This window comes from Syngnathoides biaculeatus, chromosome 13 (assembly GCF_019802595.1).
Source record: "Syngnathoides biaculeatus isolate LvHL_M chromosome 13, ASM1980259v1, whole genome shotgun sequence".
Lineage (NCBI taxonomy): Eukaryota > Metazoa > Chordata > Actinopteri > Syngnathiformes > Syngnathidae > Syngnathoides > Syngnathoides biaculeatus.
The window spans coordinates 17703587-17721318 of record NC_084652.1 but is presented as its reverse complement, the minus strand read 5'-3'; the positions used below and the strand labels follow the sequence as shown (position 1 = coordinate 17721318).

Here is a 17732-nt window from a genome sequence, read left to right as displayed (position 1 = left end):
AGTTACTCCACCCTGCATGGGTCCTCCTGAGTATGCTACATACTGTCATACATACTGTCGGGGAGTCTGGTGTTAGTTAGAAGTGATCCGCATATCATCTAAATATGGCTCGAAACAATAGGCTATTGTTACCCCGGTCACTTCGCTTGATTGTGAGATGTTCTCTTCTTCAAAAAGACCTTCCATGTTAGATGGGGCGTCGGAAAAATCCGAAAATCTCTGTTGTTTGTCTCCCATAGCAGGTGACACAGCGGCTTCTCAATAGCGACTGTCCCAGTGTGACATCTGCAAATGACGTTGCAGGCAATATGGCTGCCACAGGGATGTCGTGTGAGACTTCTGCAACTTTGCGCATGAATGACAAACTCTCTGCAAATTTTTTTTCTTATGGACATTAATATTATATGTATTTTTTATAACAATATCTATTTTTAAAAATATGTATGGATGTCAGTTGAGCTTTAAATTTGAAATTAAAAACAATCCTACCTTCTCAAACATCTTTTTTTTAACACAATATAAGATGCAGAAGGATGCAGGTGTTTACAACTCGTATACAAAACCTAAAACAAAAGCTGTCCTTGGCAACGCTCCTGTAACTTTCTCTCATTGAAAATTGTTTCTCTGCTTGCATCAAGCCTGTCAATGTCACACCCCCGATAGCCATCTACCGGCTTGCCAGCTCCACACACAACACTGTAAAAATGCCATCCATATAAAACTCGAGGGCCACACTCCTATTATACTTTCATGGTAAGGTGGGGGCCACAAACTATTGTCTCGTGGGCTGCAAATGGCCCACGGGCTGCCAGTTTGAGACCACTGATTTAAATTTTTTGTGTGTGAATTTAATTACAGTAAAGTACATAGCACCTATTATTTCTATCAGGTTGTAATGTTGGTTTAACTTGACTGATTAGAATACATGACCTGACTAGAGAATATTTTTGAAGATCGTTTTGAGTAGACAAGTATATATACACTTAAAAAAAAAAAAAAAAAACAGATTGGTTCTCGTTGTTTGCTTTTTTTTTTAACTCTGATCTGTGACAAGCCCCAAAACTTCTGATCCTGCAAAGCCTCGGATGGCTGTGGATCAGGAAGCCAGTAGAACTATAAGTGATGGGCATTCATATAAGATGTGTAACAATTAGTAATCGGATGTATGTTGGCGTCTCTCGGTCATCATTGCTATTCGATGGCTATTCTCCTCCACCTCTCCAATGAAAGGACTGCACTCACCTATTGATCCAGCAGTTCGTCTTCACCCATGAGGCCGCGTGTCAAAGTCACAGCCTTAGAGAGAGTGAGTGGGCAGGAAACGAGGATGCTGGTGGGGAGTGGGCTAAGAGTGAGTCATTGGGATCGATAAACGTGAGGCAATTATGATGAATCAAACCAGAGATGACTGAAATGTGACTTTCATTGTTCCGATGTGTTGTCATTGAGACCGAAGCCCCAAAATGTTCTTCTTGAGTTATTTGATGTACACAATTTCAGAACATTCATGTATCTTTTTTCCCCTCAGCTTTTCAGTCTAAAATAAAACCAATTAGAGGAAAAAATGGAAAAACCTTGAGAATGACTCACAGGAGGTTGAAAGAAGAAGCGGCAGCGAAACCGACTATAATCCAGATGTCAGTTACCACGCTAATATATTCATGAAAAGTCGCTGCTATTCCCGCTGGTTGGTCTATTGCTGTTAACACTGTGAAATTACTCCACCAACCCCCCTCCTATTGGATGCGCCGTTTGATGTCACCAAAAAACAAGCCAACAACCCAAGTCAAGATCCATGTAAAAAAAAGAAAAGAAAAGAAGAGCAATTCCCAATTCATTAATAAATGTATCAAAATTTATATATAAAAGCTGAGCATGTATGCAAAGTTACTGTCACATTCAAGACACTTGCATACCGGGAAATTTTCTTTCCGCCTTCGTGCTTGTTTATGAATGAGAATTCTATACAGAGAGCCCTTACCTGTTCGCAGTTTACCTCTATAGTCCAGTGCAATGACAGCTGAGCGAAGGAAGCCGTTTAAAGTGACATGAATGTCTTTGTTCTGGTTAGTTTCTTTATTCTTCTCTCAGTACTGAACATGAACGTTGTACCAGGGCAGCGCCTGCTGCGGAGACAAATTCCTTGTGTGTTGTTACATACTTGGCCATTAAAGCTGATTCTGATTCTCTGAAAAATGTCCTTTTCCTGTAAGGAATTAAGTCAACTCATTAACAAATTCTTTATTTATTCTCATGAAAATTATTGTTCTGTGTATCTGAGGGTGTTCCAAATTTGTTTTCAGAGTTCAAACAAAATCAAACATGAACATAATGCTAAATCACAGCTTTGTTGGTCAAACGTGTGTATGCACAATTTAAGCAAAAGTCTATGCGTAGTCACTGTTAGCCAATGAGGCCCATTGTCTTTATTGATGTTGTTGCTGACTTGGTTGCTGATTTGATTCCATACTCTGTTCTGAAGATTGTTCATGAGGTTCTTGACATCATCACTGATTTGGTTCTTGTGTTTTTTAACATTTATGTGGGGCTGTTGACTTAATTCTTGGCTTACTTTCTCTTTCCCTCTCACAAGTTGATGCTTTTGCTGTAAAAAACTTTAAAATTCATTAGAAAATCTGAGACTGTGATCCTCAGTTGGAAAAGAGTGGCATGGCCTTTCCAGGTTTGGGATAAGAGTTGAGGAGTTCCAATAATTTGGAGACTTGTTCACGAGTGAAGGAAGAATGGAATGGGAGTTCGACGACGGATCAGTGTAGTGTCGGCACTTTGTATCGGTCTATTGTGGTGAAGAAGGAGCTAAGATGAAAGACAAAGTTTTCTATTTACCGGCCAATCTTTGTTCCTCCTCTCGCTTATGGTCACAAACTGTGGGTTGTGACTGAAAGCAGAAGATCCCGGATGAATGCTGCCGAAATGAGTTTTTTCCATAAGATATATGAGAGATAGGGTGCGAAGATTGGTCATCCGGGAGGAGCTCAGAGTAGAGCTGCTGCTTCTCTGCCTTGAGAGGAGCCAGATGAGATGGCTCTGGTATGTCTCGGAAGAGCTGGGGGAATTGGCTGTGGAGAGGAAAGTCTAGGCTTCCCTGCTAAAGCTACTGCCCGTGTGACCTGACCTCAGATAAGCGGATGAAAAATGGATGGATGGAAGGGAAATCAATACTAGAGAATAAGTCAAGAACCAAGTCATGAACCAAGTTAATAACTAATTCAAGGACCATGTCGAGAACAAAGTCAAGCGGCAGATCAAGAACCAATTCAAATACCAAATAAAAAAAAAGAGAATCAAATCAAGAACAAAGTTAAAGCCACAAACTAAGCAAAGTACCAAGTCCCGAACCAAATTGAGAACTAAGTCCCAAACGTAGGTTCACAAGGTATCTATTCTGTAATTTATTATCAGATAATTTTTTTGAGCCTTTTTTTCACCATTTTACAATCCACATCTATGCAGGAAGAGAAGAGAATAGAATTGCGCTTTGATGCTGAAATGTTTTGATGGCACATCCTTGAAACGTGGTCGGCCCGTCAGGTCTGAGTGCTCTCCTGCCTGCAAACAGCCCGCAATCTCCCGCAGGTGGTCTGACCTTGGCAGCTTTTATCACAACACCAATGCTGGAAAAAGATTGCTCGATATTTTTTTCTCTTCCAAAGCAATTCCACCGTGTGCGCACTCAACTCCGCTTCAAGCCAAAAGGCGACGAAAAAAAAGATAATAGACAATTGTAGATTTGAGCCAAGTGATCATTTCATCCTGATGTGGGCGAAGATATGAATACTGATTGAGTTTTATCCCGCTACGCATTTTAAAGGACAACACACCACCTTTTAAAGGACATAGACAAAGAATTTGTCATTGTCAATTATTAGTAATGACACAAAATAATAATTTGTCTGCCTTTATAAGTGTAATCCAAACTCAGCTCAATTTTATTAATATAAAGAGAATGTTTGCTGGCTTTTCTCAACCTTATAACCATGGGCATACCGTTGTAAATTTTATGTATGTCATGTTATACTGTTTTACCAGTTCATGGTGTGGTCTGGCTTTGGACCGAAACTATCTCAGATAGGCACTCTCGTGACCCTCGTGAGGATAAGCACCTTGGAAAATTGATGGATTTTATGCTGTTTTTTAAATTTTGTTTAGTTTTCACTATTCCATCTTGGTGTTCATATAAGTGTCGTCTGCCTTTTGGCCGAAGTTAGCTGAGATGGGCCCCAGCATTCCCACAACACTTGTGAGGGTAAGCAGCTTGGTAAATGAATGGATGGATATATTTCCTATGTTCCACTTGAACTTAGTTTTGGATTCTGTACCCAAAAATTATTTAAAAACAGGTGTCAGACTTAACTCTACATAAATAGTGTTAATTAATAAAAAAAAACAAAAATCAAATTCGTAAAACAGTAATTGTTGGTGTGTATGGTCCCAATTGGCCTGTTAGCATTTTAGCATGCATATTAGCATTAGCATGATTGTCATTGATCAGATTAGGTCAAATTCAAGTGTGAAATTTGAGTGGCTACGTTGGTTTCGCAGATGCATGGCGGAGTTCATACATTTCCAACCTGGCTCACTTCCACCAGGCTTTCTGCTGCACAGTTGCAAATGGACTTCATTTCCTATGATGCACCTCCGCGTTGCGCTTCTGAAGGTTCTATGTCACAGCCTGTCTGACACAGTCAGCCTGTCTCAGCTGACTTAATAATACCTAAAGAAAATATGTGAAATGCAGGTATTTATTTTGTCCACTTGGGGTCGCCATGCTCACGTTCATCACTGTAGGGTCTGTGACTTTTAATGTGTGCGACTTTAAAAGGCAGGGGGAGGCCTGGCCAGTGACGTGAGAGTCGGTGAATGAGAGTGTAGGTGGTGGTTGTTAGCTCTGGTTAGCGAGTGTGCGTGTTGAGTCCCTGGCTATCTATTGTGGACTATTCCTATGTGAATGTGCTTGTTATGTGTTTGTTACCATTTTATCTGAGGCCAGCTTTGGAGGGATGACAGTAATATTCATTCTAACCAGCCATGCAAGACTATAGCAATTTAGGTAACTATGTATACTTTATTGTACGTCTGTAGTTGTAAAAGCCAGATCAGTTAGGTTATTTTTTTTAAGTGGGTCATACGTCATGCTATTGACACTGCTACAGTGAAGAAAATAAGTATTTGAACATCCTGCTATATTGCAAGTTCTCCCACTTAAAAATCAAGGAGCGGTCTGACATTTTTATCGTAGGTACATGTCCATTTTGAGAGAGATAATCTAAAAAGAAAACTTCAGAAATCACGATGTATGTATGTATTTTTTAACGATTTATATGTGTGATACAGCTCCAAATAAGTATTTGAACACATGAGGAGCCTTTGTTTGTAATTACAGAGGTCAAACCTTTCTTGTAGTTGTTCGCCAGGTTTGCACACACTTCAGGAGGGATTTTGGCCCACTCCTCCACACAGATCTTCTCTAGATCAGACAGGTTTCTGGGCTGTCGCTGAGAAACACAGAGTTTCAGCTCCCTCCAAAGATTTTCTATTGGGTTTAGGTCTGTAGACTGGCTAAGCCACGCCAGAACGTTGATATGCTTCTTACAGAGCCACTCCTTGGTTTTCCTGGCTGTGTGGTCATTGTCATGTTGAAAGACCCAGCCACGACCCATCTTCAATGCTCTGACTGACGGAAAGAGGTTGTTCCCTAAAATCTCACAATACACAGCCGGGGTCATCATCTCCTTAATACAGTGCAGTCGTCCTGTCCCGTGTGCATTAAAACACCCCCAAAGCATGATGCTACCACCCCCATGCTTCACAGTAGGGATGGTGTTCTTTGGATGGAACTCATCATTCGTCTTCCTTCAAACATGATTAGTGGAATTATGACCAAAAAGTTCCATTTTGGTCTCATCTGATCACAAAGCTTTCTCCCACAATTCCTCTGTGTCACCCAAATGGTCATTGGCAAACAAACTCAAGACGGGCCTTGACATGTGATGGTTGAAGCTGAGGAACCTCCGTGCCATGCATGATTTCAAATCATAACGTTTTAGTGTATTACAAACAGTCACCTTGGAAATGGTGGTCCCAGCTCTTTTCAGGTCATTGACCAAGTCCTGTCGTGTAGTCCTGGGCTAATTCCTCACCATTCTAAGGATCATTGAGATCCCATGAGGTGATCTCTTGGATGGCGCTCCACTCCGATTGAGATTGACCGTCATGTTTAGCTTCTTCCATTTTCTAATGATTGCAGTGGACCTTTTTTCACCGAGCTGCTTGGCAATTTCTCCGTAGCCTTTTCCAGCCATGTGGAGTTGTACAAGTTTGTCTCTGGTGTCTTTGGACAGCTCTTTGGTCTTGGCCAGGTTACAAGTTTGAATCTTGCTGATTGTATGGGGTGGACAGGTGTCTTTATGCAGCCAACGACCTCACACAGGTGCATCTGATTCAGGCTAATACATGGAGTGGATATGGACTTTTAATAGTGGACAACAGGTTTTTGAGGGTCAGAATTCTAGCTGATGGACAGGTGTTCAAATACTTATTTGCTGATGTATCACACAAATAAATCGTTAAAAACGTATACATTGTGATTTGTTTTTTTCTTTTTAGATTCTCTCACAGTGGACATGCACCTACGATGAAAATTTCAGACCCCTCCATGATTTCTAAGTGGACGAACGTACAACATAGCAGGGTGTTCAAACACTTATTTTCTTCACTGTATATGGATACTTACTTTCTTCACTGTATATGGAGAGGGACGATTGGTTTATTAATTAACAATATTTACTTAAATAGCTAAAATAAAATTGTATTACTATTCCACAAACATTTTACATGTTGATCTAAACCTTTTAGACTCAGTTCTGAAAGAGCTGTCCCATCTGTCCATTTTAAAAATCCTATGTAAGCCGAAAGGAAAGGAAAACGAAGATGTGGCCCTTGAGAGAGAAAAAATCTAGCTCGAGTGTGTTATTGCGCCAAGATGATTTTCCACTTTCAGAAGTTTGAAGAAACTAACTTGTGGAAAAGACATGATAAAATTACACCTATGGACGTCATCTTCAATCACACATACTGTATATAAAAGTTTCAAAACAAAAAGCTCTTTGTTTGTAGACAAAAACATACTTAACATAACCTACATTTGGAATGATGTTTATCCTTAACAAATTCAGGTGGAAATTTAGACTGACATCAGACACAAACTTGCTTTCAACCTTTTTTGGGGAGGTGGAGGTGGGGGTAGGGAGTGATGCAACACCAGAGTAACACGTTTTCAAGCGTGGACGTCACAGCCGTTCGTTCTTTCTGCTTCCTCTCCTTCCTAAAGAAATCACTTGACAAGCCAAAGTCGTTTGTTTTTGTTTTCCAACAAATAAGAAGAATCCAAAATATATTTAATTGGTATGGCATTATTTCATAGGATTGGCTGTACAGCAGCGATCAGAAACTAACTTAAGGCTTGGGGCTATTTTTTTTTCGTGATATTTGTATAATGGCGGGCCAAAATCACATTTTGAGACAAATGTTCTCTTTCACGATTGCTCTATGCCAAATTGCTGCAATAAAAACTTGCTGTATTTCTGTCTGACATTGGCTACACTACACGACACATATTCTGATATCACCAAATACGTCTTTTACGATCACTGGGCTTCATCTTGTCAAAGCAAATACTGTCAGAGAGCCGGAACCAGAAAACGTGTCACTGGTCAACGTGACAGGATACACCCGTTACTACGGTGATGACAACAACAATGGCTTGTGCCAAAGTATTGTGTGGGTAAAATAAGAACAACATGAAGAAGAATGTGTGATGGTTTTCACTGCTGCTCAGGAGAGGACATCATTCAAGTATTGCTTGAGGTGTGTTCATGTACTTTTAATACGATATGGCTTTCAAGCAGGCAGCACAATCGCCTGCATCCTAGAAAGCTAGTGCTTGTACTAATGGGTGTGTGTAAAAATGCCGGTGTTCTGTCGAATCGTGCGCTAAAGCTTTAGTAAACATTGGGTTGTGCTCATGAATAAATATTGACAATTGCAACCGCGAGAGCCGATGCATTGGTTACAATACACAATCTAGTTGGTCAACATCAAGGTACACTGTCGGAAAGTTGCCCTGGACATATCAGACTGCACAGACCATACACAAAAAAATCAAACATGCTTGATTTTTCACTTTGGTGTCATAGAGCCAAATCGTTGGTCATAGATTATGTCATCCCATAGGACGTTTTATCTCTCCCGACAAAATCTGTCAGCTCGGATCTGGGAAATAGTCCACAATTGCTAATTGAACAAAATATCAGGTATAAAATCCTGTAGTCTGATCTAGGTCTCACTTGTGCAATGAATGCATTTCGCAACCTGGGAAATGCAGTGGGACATGGGAAAGTCAGCTCTTTACCCCTCTATCCATCCATTTTCTTCCGGTTAGCTGAGATCGCATCAAAGGAACAGGAGCTTGAGCAAGGATGCCCAGAGTTCTCTTTATCCAGCCTCCCGGGGTGGTCCCAGGCCAGTGTGTCCTAGGTCGTCCTCAGGGCCTCCTCCCGGTGGGACATGACTCGAACACCTAACCACGGAGGCCTTCGTGGGGCTTCCTAACCAGATTACATTCTTAAATTGTGCAGTTGTAGTCTTAATACTATGTGTTGTATGGCAGCCTTAACAAAGTTATATAACAAACTTTGTAGAGTTGTGTTACACTCTTACGTTGTGTTACAGTCCTAACAGAGAGTTGTGTTGTATTCTTTGAGTTGTGTTTGTCTTAACAAAGCTGTTTTATAGTCTTAATAGAGTTGTGTTACTGTAAATACGCTTGAAGGCAAATTAAAGATTGCCGCTCAAAGTTCCCTCGTCCGCTCCCTGTTCAGAGCTGTGACCCTTGTGGGGGTCGAGGGGAGAATTAGTGAGATCTCTCATACACTTGCGGGCGCATGTACACAACACACACACACTTATGCGGTGCAGTGCCTTGAGTGGCTGCCACCTCCAGCTGTCACTAAGGGACACAAAAGGAGGTGTGTGTGTGTGTGTGGGGGGGGGTGTCTCTGGATTGGTTTTGCTTTTGGAGGGGCAGGGGATTGAATAGAAAGATAAACTGAAGGCCCCCCTACACATGCATACACACACACTTCAGGAAGGAGCTTGTCATCTGCATCAGGCAGCTTCACCGCTCTTTGGTCTCCTTTCTAAGCCCTACAGTATACACACGCACGCACCCCCCCCCCCACACACACACACGCCCACACACGCACACAAACACACACACTTGTCAGATGCCTCTCTTTTGTTGTATCCCTCGCGAAGAATTCGTTACACTCCCATTGTTGATTGGTGTGTGCGTGTGTCTACGTGCGCTTGTGTCCCCTTGAATATGAGTGTTTATGTCATATTTAAAAGTATAAATAGCAAAAGGGACAAAAATGCCGAAAAAAGCGGATAAATATTTAGACACGCCTCATACCTGGACAAAAGTAGTGGAACACCTATAGAAAATCAATATACTGTACATTGTGGGCAGATGTATTAGGACAGGACACCTTTGGGAAGTGAAAAGTATGAATAAGAATGTTGACCTTGGTCAAAAATATTGGGACAATTGCAAAAGGGGCACCTGAAGAAAATTTGCATTAAAGTATTGAGGTGTGTACAGGAAGTAACAAGGACAAAAAAGAAAATGTGGAGTTTTAAGATGAAAGTATCTGAAAGTTCTGGATGAAACTATTGGGACAGCAAAAAATGAAGAAAATAAAAAAACCACAAAATATCATGATACCGGTAGCGGAAAATGTGCACAAAAGCATTGGGACTAGTAGAAGAAGTGAAAAAGTGGAGTTTGGACAAAAGTATTGGCACTCACACTCGAGGAAATTCAAAGGTAAAAGTATTGGGACACTCGAAGAAAGTGTTGAAACACATACAATGACATACATTTGAACAAAATGTGAAGAAAAAAAGGTTTTTGGATAAGTGTTGGAATACCACAAACGGAAAGTAAAGAAAATGCAGACGAATGATAAAAAGTGGTGATAAATATTGTGTATGGACAAGATTACGTTATTACTTTATTAGTTCCATAAAAGGAAGATGTGAACACATTTTGGGGCACCTATGAGAAGTGAAGTGGGGAAAAAAGTGCACAATACAGGAAGTAAAACCTGAATACACATGGGGATGAAACGTTTTTAGTATTGAGACACCATTAAGAAGTCCAAAAAAACTACTTTTTTTTCATTCTGGCATTGCGTTTCTCCGTTCCCGCTGAAATGCACTTCAGAACCACGATGACAGTCAAAACGATTCCCGCTCCTTCTCACCTCTTCCACTTCTTCATCCTCCTCCTCCTCCTCCTCCTCCTGTCGGCAACATGTGGAGCTGTCACCATGACGACAGGAGGTGGGGGCGACACGTGCGGGAGACAGGCAGGGATTGGAGGGCGGCAAAAGGCTTGGGGGGGCAACCAATAAAAGGAGGACCCCCACCCTAGTGCACTTTGTAGTGAAGAAAGGCTCTGCTATGGACCCTTCGTCAGTTGGTCTCTCCTCATCCTCGATGCATTCAGGGAAATCGGAGAGGGAAAAAAAAATTGCTCCGCCTGCCGTAACGGATGTGCCGGGGAAAAAAGGATGATGAGGAGGAGGAAGATGAGGAGGAGGTGAGAGGCGAGCAGCTTCCTCTCAGCTACTCGCCGACCGGCACCATGGGAAATATCGCTGCATCCTGGTAATGTTTCAAATTATATTTCAGGTTGCATTTGTCAAAGTCAATTGCTACCTTGATGCAGTTTATTTGCCACATTTACGCGGAAAAATTGAAAGGGAGTAAGTTTTGTGTTGGCAAATGCTGAAACAGAATTGGATTTTTTTTTTTGAGGTGGGTGGGGGGCTAAAACGTGATATGAATTAATTTGTTGCTGAAGCTTGCTTGAAATTTTTAGTTGGTACTGGGGCTGGTCAGAGATTAGTTTTTTTTAATGCCTACAGGAAAGACGTGATCTGTAAAAGTTTTAATGTTAGCTGATGCTGAAACATGGAGAGAATATTTTTTTTTGGGCTAAAACATGATTTTCATTATTTGCTAGTGAAACAGGATAGAAATGTGAATTTGCACCTAACACATGATATCAATTTGATTGCTTCATGCTGAAGTATGATTGAATTGTTTGTTGCTGAAACATGATGTGCAACAATATATATTTTTCAGGTTAATAATGAAAGAATAGAAATGCATGTTTACGGCTGAGCCAAGGTATATATTTTATTTTGACGCTGAAATGTATGATTGAAATTTAAGAATGTGTGATCCTGAAACATGGTTTTAAAAATTCAATTTAGTGTTGATACTTGGTGGAGATGAGATTTATTTATTTTTCAATACTGAAACATGCTTCAAATGTGGGTAGTAGAAGTTGTTTGATGTGGAAACGTGAGAGCATTTGAATTTTTTTCGGCTAAAACATGGTATACATATCATTGTGTGTTACTGTAACGTGCTAGAAATATTGAATGAGACTGAAGTATAATAGAAAAGTGATCTAAATTTTGTTATTGGATGCCAAAACATGATCGATACATGACTTAGCTGCTAATATATGATAGAAATGGTATTATTTGATGCTTAAGCATGATAGAAATATGAGTTTGTGGCCAAGAGCCAAAAAAATCTTGGGTCTCAAATATATTAGAAATGCAATTATTGATATATATGATTACATTTTCCATTTTTGATACTGAGGAATGGTTGAAATCGACTGGGGCTGAAGGATAACAAATAGGTCATTATAGGAAACATTAATTCAATTATTTTTGGTGCTAAAACTAGGAAGAAGTTTGAGTCGGACACTTTCAGCGTGTTAGAAATGAAATTGTTGCGTGTTGGAGAATGAGGCTGAGACATGAGACACATTTGCATTTAGTGCTGAAACTTAATAGAACTGGGAGTTAAATCCTAACAAATCAAAATGTAAGTTTGATGTTGAGGCTTGAGAGAAATTTCCATAAATTTGTAGTCAAACAAAATTTGATATTTAACCTGAAACATGTTTAAAAAAAGTGTTCATAGCTAAAATGAGAAAAATAATCACCCCCCACCCCAAACATCGCATGGTAGAATTTCAGCGTTTGATCTTGGAAGTATGATAAAAATTACTTTTGCTGAAACGAGTTGAATGGTGAGACATGATCGAAATTTAATAGGTTGACACGAGAACAGTTTAGCGAGGTGCTGAATGATATAAATTTTATCCCCAAAAATTGATTGAAAATTCCATCTTTATTGTTGAGACGTGACTGAAATTTATGCTTTTGGCTACTGAAAGGTGGTAGAAATTAGTTCTTTGGTGTCAGATGCTGTATAATGTTAATTTCAAAATTTGAGTTTGAAGCTAAAACACAAGATAATTGGATTCTGTGTGGCAGCGACGCTAGAAACTGATTTTGAAATGCATTGAAAATGACACGTTTGGCTGCTCCTGACTTGGCAGAAGTTTTATATTGTTTGCTGTGGGTGAAAATAATAAAAGTGTTGTACATGAACAAGGTCAGATTTAATTGTATTTTCGTTCCTGACACAGCAGATGATGTTTGCTGATGAGACATAACCAAAGTTTGACGCGCTTCATTAAAAAGAGCAGAAGGAAGTCAAGTAGTTTGCTGGTGAAGCCTGATAGATGTTTAGTATATTCTGACCTGCAATTGAAAAAATTTATTCGATGCATAAACTTAGTACGGACTAAAGGTTCGATGTCCTAACATGATAGAAATGTCACTAAAACGATCGATGTTTGCTATGGTTTGTCGCTTTCAGCATTCACCCGTGATGGTCAGGGGAATCAAACCTGTTGAGCTGTGGTTACTGATCAGCTTCTCAGTGCATGTGTGTGTGTGCCTCTCTCCAGATGCGATCACCACAGATGACAATAACCAGCCGCAGCAGTTCACCCTTTGACTTTTTCACCCGACTTGAATAAGTAAAAAGCCTCACAAATCCATCTGTCTTTTTTTTTCTACCCACACACGTGCACACATGCGCACAGACATGCACGCTCACACACACACACACACACACACACACACACACACACACACACACACCACACACACACACACACACACACAAAAAATATACTGGTTTTATTGGACTGATTGACCGAGTTTCAATTGAGGTAATCCTACTTTCAGAATTCATTTAATGCCATTTTTTTCCATCCATCCATCCATCCATCCATCCATCCATTTTCTTTGCCGCTTATGCTCACAAGGGTCACGGGAGTGCTGGAGCCTATCCCAGTTGTCAACGGGCAGGAGGGGGGGCACACCCTGAACTGGTTACCAGCTAACCGCAGGGCACATAGACAAAGAGACAAACAGCCACACTTACAATCACACCTAGGGGCAATTTAGAGTGTCCAATTAATGTTGCATGTTTTTGGGATGTGGGAGGAAACCGGAGTGCCGGGAAAAAAAATGACGTAGGCACAGGGAGAACATGCAAACTCCACACAGGCAGGGCCGGCATTGAACCCAGGTCCTTGGAGCTAGGAGGCCAACACTTTACAGCTGAGGTACCCGTGCTGCCGCCAATTTTTTTTTAACAAAGAGAAATATTTCAGCTTCTCGCAGAAGCATGCTAAGATTTTTTTGCTGCTGAAACAGGTAAGAAATTTAACTTAGTTTATTGTGTAATGAGAGAAATTGGATCCTGAAACATGCTAGAAATTTGGTTTGGGCTAAAACTCGAAAACATTTGAGAGAGTTGGATGGTGAAACATGCAAGGAATGTGATTGTTTGATGGTGAAACATGCTTGAAATTTGTTTGTTGTTGGAGAAGAAACATTTGATAGTTTTAATTTTTTCTGAAACACGACGGTAATTTGAGTTTGATGCTGAAATATGATTGTTGGATGTTGAAACAGGAGAGTAATTTAATTTAGTAATAGAAATTTTAGATGGATGCTGGAACATGATGAAATTTTGATTTCAAGACTCATCCAAGAGAAATATGATTCCTTGAGTGAACATGATTGGGGAAAAAATGTGATTATGCTCAATGAAACAATAAAATAATAGAAATGGATAAAAAGTGATCAATAATTTGATGCTGAAGTGTGATTCAATTTTACAAGTTTGTGTGTGCGCGCATGTGCCAGCGCAACGGCGTTGGCGGGAGCAGATGGACAATGGAGGATCGTACCACTCTGCTTCTTTTTTTTCCCCCCTTTTGTTTGCCCCTTTTCATCCTCCACTCTTCTCACTCCTCATTTGATCCTGAAAACAAACTGGATTTTTTTTTTGTTTTGCATCCAGATGGCCCTCGGAGCGGGTCCATTTATGCTGTCACGTATCTCCATTGTACAATGTGAAAATCCAAGAATCTGTATTTCTTTCTGTATGGAATGATTATTCCCTTGAGCGAGAGTTTGAGCAGAATGATTGACACGCACGTTTGATTGACAGCCAGTGCAGCAGCTGCAACGCAGGCGCTCGTTATTCCAATTCATAAACACCCCCCCCCTCTCCTCCACACCCACATCCTCCAAAAGCTCCTTTCACCTCCACTCCAATTAACCGGCACAAGCAAATTTGATGAAGTTGCTGGTTTTGTGGGTTTGAATCAATACGTAAACATGGTGGACAGGCCTGATAAAGAGTAAGGGCGAGCTGCAGCCGGACCCCCCCTCCAGCCCCCTCACTCAATAGCTCCACACTGACTCCTTGATGTCATGAGTATGGCCTAGCTGCTGCTGTTAGGGGCGTGGCCGGGCCACTGCTCCGGGTGGTGCCACCTCTGACAGCGGTCACAGCTGTGTTGCATTCGGGACTCTAATTGACCAGGTACTTACAGTAGGTGGTAAATGTGTCATCGGCATTTGCCAGTTTGTTGCGTTGTGTTATAGTGTGTGAGTACGCCAGGGTTGTTGTAGTGCTTCCCATAGTTACAGCATGACTGAGCCATAAAAGCTAGTCTTGTTTTTGTTCACGTTCTCAAGTTTTGCCTCATAGTCATCGGACCACTCTTAATATCATGTCCGTGTCTTGGAGTCCTGCATTTGGGTCCGTCCCCGTGCCGCTGGTTCATGCCAATTGATACATGATGTTAGATCATAGGAGTTTGGTAGTTTGTTAAAGTAGCCATGAACCCCAAAATGTTCAAACCAAGATTGATGGCTTCCTGTTCTACCTGGGTCCTGAGTCTTTTGAGACTTTTTTTTTAGTGCATCATGCCGCGATAGACGTCATGTCAATAAGAGAATGTGGTATCAGGAGTTGTTGTTTTTTGTTTTTGTTTTACTTTTCAGGGGTTGTGACTGAGTGCAAACCGACAGTTTTCAATTTTGAACATGGGGCCTTGAGACTTGTCTATTAGGCCTGGCCACAAAATTTCATGCAGAAAGTCTAAACTGCTGTCAGTTGTGATCCCCCCCAGAATGGCATTATCCATCCATCCATTCTCTTTGCCGCTTATCCTTGAAATTTAGGTTCATCTTCCTTCTTTCCTTCCTTCCTTCCTTCCTAGCTCATTTCCTTTGTGTCCTGCAAGTTTTAGTAAAAAGCAGTATTCGTCAGCAAATTGCGACCATGGTGCTTGTACAGTACCCCACAATCCACATTGCCCACCTTTCCCAGCACACCCCGTCCCGCCATAAACCCCCACCACCACCACACACATTCATACATAGGTGTATTCACAACTGTCATTCCCCTGGTGGGTCATTCTCCAGGCGCTTTATCAGTTGTTGAATACAGCAGCAATGAATTGACTGAATGTCATTGTTTTTTTGTTGGGGGGGGGGGTGATATAGTGGTGATGGACATGCATGGTGGTGGTGGAGGTGGGCTCTCTTTCAGCCCCTCCCACCCTCCTGGAATTCCTGAACAATCTGCATGCAGGCTAAATCTCCCAGGGGTTGACAGTAGGGCAGCGGGGGAATCGGCAGGCAGGTTGTATGCAACCCTGCTCTCTTCCTCCCCCCACCTAGTCTCTGTGACCCCCACCATCAAGTGAACCACCCCCAAGATAAAAATAAAAACAACCTTCATTCTACCCTCCATCCTCCTGCCTTTCTGTGACAATTTCCTACAATCTACCTGTGTAGGTTTAGGGAGGGGGGTTGGTCACATCCAGTGTGATGTAGTGAGTCACACTGCGAGACAGGAATTGTGCAGTCACTCGATATTTATTTATCATAATCTATGTACAACACTTGATTGTTTCTATTGAACGTGGCAGGAAAACATTTCCCAAGATGTGTTTTGAAACAGTAATATAAGAAAAACTAGCCTGGAGCTATTTCTGTTGCTTCCACATCTATATTTTTACCCTCATGCATTGATTTAGTCTATTAGAAACTATCTGTTTTTATCTGTTCCATAGATACATTTTTACTGTTTTGGCATTGAGTTTGTCAACTACATCAATCTATTCGATACCTTTGTTATTTGTTTTTTAGTTCGTCCATATTGAACTCACCAATATGTCCTATATTTTTGAGGTAGTCTATAATTAATTAATTGCTGATAAAATAGTCAGTAGCCCCAACCCACACCTTAGGACTTGCACGCTGCCAGAAGTAAGACAAGAGCTTTCAAAATCCTCTTGGCCCCTCCACATCCTGGTCAGCACCTCTTCCAGCTACTTCCCTTTAGTAGGCCCTATCAAACAATCCAAATCAAAGCAAGCTGACAATCCAAGAGGTTCTTCCCTTTTGCCCTGAAATTGCAAAGGGCTAAGCGACACTCCATATTAGGGTTCAGGAACGTTTTTGAGGCTGATTACTACTTCGTGAGCACCGATCGTATGAAGTGCTACGTGACCTGTTTGGGGCAAATTTCAGACTTGTACATAAAATATTTTTGTTTTAATTTATTGTAGTAAATGACATTACAGGTATTTAAAAATTTTAATTCACATAAGCAAGTCAGATTCAGAATTTAAAGCACAAATAGTAGTAACAATTTGTGGCCTATGGTATTTTTAGAACATATCTCGCAGGTGCCTTATATGGTCCTCGCAGGCTACCATTCGCCTGCGGGCACCACGTTGGTGACCCCTGCTCCATAGTATGCTTTCATGTCTCAAAGTATTTACTGTCCACATGTTGTGTCTATTGTCACACTAGAGCATAGACCCAGCAAGTGAAGTGTGGCTAAAAACTGCAAACTCCAATTTATGTGTTGTGTATCTGCTATATTTATATGGTGAAAGAGCCGAGACTATGTTGAACTTCACAATGTTATCTATATCTATGTTTTGAAGTAGTCTGTGTTTGACTAGGTATTTGTTACTTTTCTATATTTTAAGATAATCTTTAACTAATTACTCTGTTCAGAATCTACATTTTTAAGTTAGTCCATGTTGAAGTGCCGAATTTATGCATTCTTTATATTTTGAGTTGATTTGCAATGAATGGTTGTATCTATTCTATATCGTTAATGTTTTACCAAGTTTTACTGTGTAATAAATTTCCCCATTTTTCTAGATCTGCATTTGAAGTTATTCTGTGCTAGTGAGGCAGATTTGAGTTACTCTCTGATGAATTACTATTTATCTGTTCTTTTTCTACATTTTTGAGTTTGGCTATTTTGAACTTCTGCATCTATGTTTGGAGAGCGTTCACGGTCAAATGCTGCATCTATCTAGGTTCAGTTTTAGTCTTAAATTATATTGAACTACCATATCTATCTGATCTATATGTCTAATTTTT

At 40.7% G+C, this 17732-nt stretch overlaps 1 protein-coding gene across 2 annotated transcripts in view; it reads left to right on the top strand.

Moving 5' to 3' along the window:
* Nucleotides 1-17732, top strand: part of LOC133511222 (receptor-type tyrosine-protein phosphatase N2-like) — a 115186-nt gene that overhangs the window by 52596 nt on the left and 44858 nt on the right. The gene's annotated exons all lie outside the window — the stretch shown is intronic.